Source organism: Gopherus evgoodei, chromosome 5, assembly GCF_007399415.2.
Source record: "Gopherus evgoodei ecotype Sinaloan lineage chromosome 5, rGopEvg1_v1.p, whole genome shotgun sequence".
NCBI classification, from domain to species: Eukaryota; Metazoa; Chordata; order Testudines; family Testudinidae; genus Gopherus; species Gopherus evgoodei.
The window spans coordinates 12,939,917-12,946,078 of record NC_044326.1 but is presented as its reverse complement, the minus strand read 5'-3'; the positions used below and the strand labels follow the sequence as shown (position 1 = coordinate 12,946,078).

The 6,162-nt window shown below is 43.2% G+C and overlaps 1 gene segment (V, D, J or C); it reads right to left on the bottom strand.

Moving 5' to 3' along the window:
* Window positions 1–6,162, bottom strand: part of LOC115652928 — a 547,780-nt gene that overhangs the window by 426,496 nt on the left and 115,122 nt on the right.

Here is a 6,162-nt window from a genome sequence, read left to right as displayed (position 1 = left end):
GGGAGCTTGTCCAGGTTTCTGTTGGTACCAGTGTAAGTTATTGCTAATGCTCGTACTGGCTTTGCAGTTGATAGAGACTCTCCCTCCCACTGGCACTGCCAGAGATTCCGGGGACTGAGTCATCACAATTTGCCCGGAGGAGTCTGGATGAAGAGAGATGGTGGGAAGGGAATGAACAATGATACAATGCTGGATATGACACGTGTTCAGATGCTGAAACACCATTTAAATTTGCTAGTATGAATTTATACTAAATAACAGCACAAAGAATTTTAATTAAATATATATGAATGGCAACTTTTCTTGTATTCTGTCTCACAGATTATTACATTTTCAAATATTTTATGTTTTAAGTTTCTTACCCTGAATCCAGAGAACCAGCAGCCAGAGAAGGGGCGTGTGTGAGATCATCTTGCCTGACTGTGATTGGAAAGATTTGTTCATAAACCTGTAGTGGAAAATGAAACACTTATATGTGCTCGGCAGCTCAGTGAGGAAACCTCCTCCCTATGCAAAATGCATGTAAATTTACTGCCCTTTAGTTTCAATATAGCATTACGAAATATTCATATTTGGTTTATTTCCTGCTACTCTTGTATATTACAATGATGTTGTGTATTTCCTAGTTTCAGATGGTGTATATACAGATGTCTTTGCAGATCTTACATATATTTGAGCAGATCTAACATGTCTCTCCTAAATATTCACTCTGGATGTGCCACCAGTGTCTGAGCATGGGTCTTCATTTCAGCCCTATTCGTCTGAACACACTCTGGATGTCACTGATTTCATGTCCTGGGAAGGCACTTTGTCCGTCTTAGACAAAGCAGTGATTTCCAAATGGCTGGTCTCCCCATCAGAGAATTCCCCAAAAATCATCCCCAAGATTTGTCTAGTCACCTGAGAACTCTAGCAATAGACATGCTAAAAAACCTTGGGCCTCATTTACAGATGTACTAGTGAACAGATGCTGTGAGTGCTTGGCACCACATAATAGCCATATAGGATCAAACCAATGGTCCGTCCAAACCAGTATCTTGTCTTCCAACCGTGGACAGTGCCAGATGCTTCAGTGGTCAGGAACAGAACAGAGCAATTATCAAGTGATCCCTGTCATCCAGTCCCAGCATCTGGAAGTCAGAGGTTTAGGGACATCCAGAACATGGGGTTGCATCCCTGACCATCTGTCATAAACAGATAGCTAAGGGTTAATGTCTCTTTCACCTATAAAGGGTTAACAAACAGTGACCTGCAAACACCTGACCAGAGGACCAATCAGGAAACAAGATTTTTTCAAATCTGGGTGGAGGGAAGTTTTGGGTATAAGTTCTTTGTTCTTTGTCTCGGTTCGGTGACTCTCTCGGCTCTGAGAGCGATCTCTTTATCGCCAAGCTTTCTAATCTTCTGTTTCCAAGTTGTAAGTACAAGGATAGTAAGACAATAGGTTTATAATGTTTTTTTGTATTTACATGTGTGTAGTTGCTGGAGTGTTTTAAATTGTATTCTTTTTTGATAAGGCTGTTTATTCATTTTTTTCTTTTAAGCAATTGACCCTGTATATTGTCACCTTGACACAGAGACCATTTTTATGTCTTTTTCTTTCTTTTTATATAAAGCTTTCTTTTTAAGACCTGTTTGAGTTTTTTCACTGGTTAAGGCTAAGAAAGGAAGGGAGGGGGAAAATCTCTTTGTGTTAGATTTACTAAGCCTGACTTTGCATACTCCCTGGGTGAGGGGAGGGAGAGATTTGATCTCTCGGTACTTGTGTTTCAAGGACTTGAAGCAGGGAATCTCCTAGAGTACCCAGGGCGGGGAAATCTGGGAGGAGGTAAAGAGGGGGAAGGGAAGTGGGTTATTTCCCTTTGTGGTGAGACTCAGGGCATCTGAGTCTTGGGGCTCCCCAGGGAAGGTTTTGGGGAGACCAGAGTGAGCCAGACACTGGAATTCTCTGGCTGGTGGCAGCGATATCAGATCCAAGCTGGTAATTAAGTTTGGAGGTTTCATGCTAGCTTCTCATGTTCTGAACTCTAAGGTTCAGATCTGAGTAGGAGAGTTATGACACAGCATCAGGCAGTCAGAGGTTTAGGGACACCCAGAACATGGGGTTGCATCCCTGACCATCTTGTCTATTAGCCATTCATGGACCTATCTTCCATGACTAATTCTTTGTTGAACCCAGTTATAGTTTTGGCCTTTACTACATAAGTACTTCCTTATGATTGTTTTAAATCATGCCTATTAATTTCCTAGAGTGAGCCCTGTTCTTGTATTATGTGAAGGGGTAAATAGCACTTCTTTATTCACTTCCTGCACACCAGGCATGATTTTATAGACCTCTATCATATCCCCCCTCTGATAACCAGGCTCTATGTCAGATGAATGTACATTCCCGTATGGAGTGAATAGCGTCAATCAATTTGGACTTGGCAATTCCTCCTCTCCTATCTTTTCCTCCCTCACCTTTCCTGTAAAAATATCATCTCTATCAATTAATAATCTTTCCTCTTCTATCAAAGGGTCATTGTGTACTTAGTAGTATCAATATTACATGGATGAGGAAGTCTGAGGCACGAAGGTTTAGTGACTGACCCAAGATCACCCAAGAGCAGAGCCAGCATTAGAACCCAGCTCTTTTGACTCTCAGTTCTTCCTTTAACCACATGATATGTGCCTCCACTGGCTTTCCATCTGTGGTCTCTTGGGAACTCTAGGGAGACTCTTAATTACTGACGTGAAATGGCTGACTCCGAGACAGCACATGGGCAGAGACCCACACAATGTGTTTGGTGGTTACTTGTGGTGCTGGCCATGGCCCAGGCATTGGAGTGCGACAGTGAGTAACCAGGTTCACAGAGTGTGCTGCGCCTGCGAGCCAGATGCTCGCTCCTTTGCTATGCAATGTTTCCTCACCTTTATCAAAGCATCCGTTAAACAGAGCTCCTCAGTGTTGTATGATGAGTGGAACTGGAGACAGGGGTTTGAGGAAGCAAACAGAGGCAAGGCTGCTAAGGGACAAACTCTAGAGCCTCTGCTTGTAACACTGGCCTCTCAGCAGGTTTAGCAAAGGTCTCTTTCCTACAGCTCTGCCTGGCTGGTGCATCACATACTGCCGACGAGCATTAATAGCAGGGGATCCTGCTTTGGGGTCAACCGCTTAGAGTTCACTTGACCTCACCAAATAACCCAGGGCGCCTCAGTGCTTCTCAGTCTCCTGCCTTTTCACTGAGGCAGAGATGTTGTGGCAATATGGCACCATCCTATCATCTCATCCAGTGAAAGCGAGTCTATCACAGGTTCTGCCTTAGGCTCTTATGCACCCTGCCAGCTGTTATCCCATTCGATGGGATATTCTCTCCCCAAACTGCTCGTTTGGGCTAAGATTTCCCTACTCTGGGAATAGTGTTGGTTTATTTAGTGTGAGTGAGTATGTGGGTCTTCAGCTGTGCTGAGTGGGTTCAATGATAAGAATATTCTTGGAGAGCATGACTTGATGCAGGGGCTCGGATCTGGCTCTCTGCTTTGAAGGGAAAATGACAGTGAAAAGGCAGGAGCTTGGGAAGCACTTAGAGGGCATTGGTTATTTGACGAAGTCAAGTGAACTCTGCAAGTTGTTGACCACAATGTCTCCGCTGACATCTATCTGTATGTGAGATTAAAGCATAAATCCATGTTTCTGTGATAGTAGCTGACAGTGCAAGGATTTAAATTGTCAGAGCATTGGTATCAGCGAGGATTCCATTTAACATGAAATCATTGCAATTCTGTTGTTTATGTGGACAGAGCTTATGAAAACATATAAATGAGAATTGGCATCTATTTGACAAATCCTTCCTCATTTTTGTTCTGATATTCTATTGTTTATTGTCCATCTTTTTATGTATTTTTCTATGATTCTAATCTAATGCACTTACCCTTCATAAAGAGGATTAACACCCAGATGAGCAGTGTGTGTGACCTCATCTTGAGAGCTCTGGACTGACAGCTGCTGCTCAACGCACCATGATCTGTGACATGGAGCTGTTATAACAACTCTCAGCTACAGGGAAATGCCACTCATGCATGGATACACAAAATAACCTTAGCTATGCAAACATCCCCTCTGTGTGGCCGAGTAGCTGGATTTGGGTGCCTGAAAGCATTGATGTCTGTGGTATTACCTTTACCAGGAGGGCAGATTCTGATTTACTTGTCATGGACAGGGCCCTGCTCCTCAAACAGTCCTATCAAAATCATTGGGACTGTTCAAAGAGTAGCTCACTACTCAACGTGAGTCAGGCTGTCAGAATCTGGTCCTAATTGAGGACTGTGTTCAGGCTCTTTAGTGGTGATGCAGAGACATTTCTCACTGAATGTAAAAGGAAACATGCTTGAAAAGATTCTTTAAGGAAAGTGACATTTTCATTTATTCAAACTGACTTTTTAACTGTGTCTCATTTTCTCCTCCCAGAGCCATTTGCATGGAGCCCTCTGTACTCTGTGGTAAGGTCGTCCTGAATTCTGAGGCAGATCCCTGGATTCTGTGGCACTCTAGTAGACATGCTGTTGCTGGTGGCTGGTGAAATAAGAGCCGTTCGGTGTATTAAAAATAAAAATGAATAATGCGGTCAGGACAGTAGCCCCTGGAATACTTTCCTGGGGGCAGGAACTTGGCTATAAAGTTCTATATAAATAACAGGATAATGGGCCAAATCATGAGTCAGTTTTGGAGAATGGGAGTTAACCTGAATGAGGACTGAGTAAAAACTAGAATAATGTAAACTGTGAGTCACGTCTAAAAGCAGCACATTGAGTTGGCTGTAATCTGTGGGGTCACTTCATCGGTTGCATGTGAGATTCTAGGCGGGTGCTAGGTGTTCATGGAAATATTAGCAAAGCCTGAATGTTTAATAGATTTTAGCATGAAAATTGGCCCTTGAAAGTGCCTTATTCCTCATTGGCTGATCGTCAGCTGTCATTCACTAATCTCCTGTTCAAAGGATACGGCCATCTACACAGCAAGCAGAGAAAATACCCCATGATTCACATGACCACTCACCATGAAAAGAGTAGTGCAGGGGAACAGTTTTGTATGATCCATAGGCTAAAACTTGTCTGCAGAAATCATTTGGAAGGCTCAAGAACAATGAATAACTCAGAAAAGCCAGCACAGGAACAAATGAACAGGCTCTGGGTGAAATTCACTCTGAGCTGGAGTCCAGCCTAAGGCCTATGAACCATTAATGCTTCACTTAAGCCAGGGGTCGGCAACCTTTCAGAAATGGGGTGCCGAGTCTTTATTTATTCACTCTAATTTAAGGTTTTGCATGCCGGTGATACATTTTAACGTTTTTAGAAGGTCTCTTTCTATAAGTCTATAATATATAACTAAACTATTGTTGTATGTAAAGTAAATAATGTTTTTAAAGTGGTTAAGAAGATTCATTTAAAATTAAATTAAAATGCAGAGCCTCCTGGACCGGTGGCCAGGACCCAGGCACTGAGAGTGCCACTGAAAATCAGCTTGCGTGCCATAGGTTGCCTACCCCTGACTTATGCCCCGAAAATGCTGCTTATGCTGCCTTGTGCCTGGGAGAATTTTACCCTAAATTTGCAATAAATAATATTCCCCATGACTAACATGAAAAGCTCTCGTAAATGCCAGGGAAGGAAGGATCTGAGGAGCTGGCCTAGCTTTAGGAAGTGTATGAGAATTTCTTACAAGGAGCTCAGCTATAATATTCAGCAGTGGGCTGTAATACTTTGATCTCATTTGGTTGTTGGTTTAGTGCGTGGGTGCTCGGTGGGTGTCAGACTGGAGGATCTGGTGGTCCTTTCTGGACTTAGACTCTGACTATAACAGCTGTATCTACACATACAGCAGACTAGGCTGCGGTAGGACTTTACTTTTCTGTTGTTCCCGTTGAGCAGTGACACTGTTCAGAGAGCTTGTCCTGCTTTCTCGCCGTTTTCAGTTGCGGAATCAGTCAGTGACCTTCCTGTTTTGATTTGCCATGAAGGTGGCAATGGCTGGAAACCTGGCTGCGACACATACAGTGGTGAGCCCAAAGCGCTGCATGGAGAACAAGCAAGTTATTGTATCGGTCTGTATCAGTGGCCAGTCTCGATGACATTAAATGATCTCCAGCACTGACTGCTTCAACAGTGTTTACTGTGAGTGGGAAA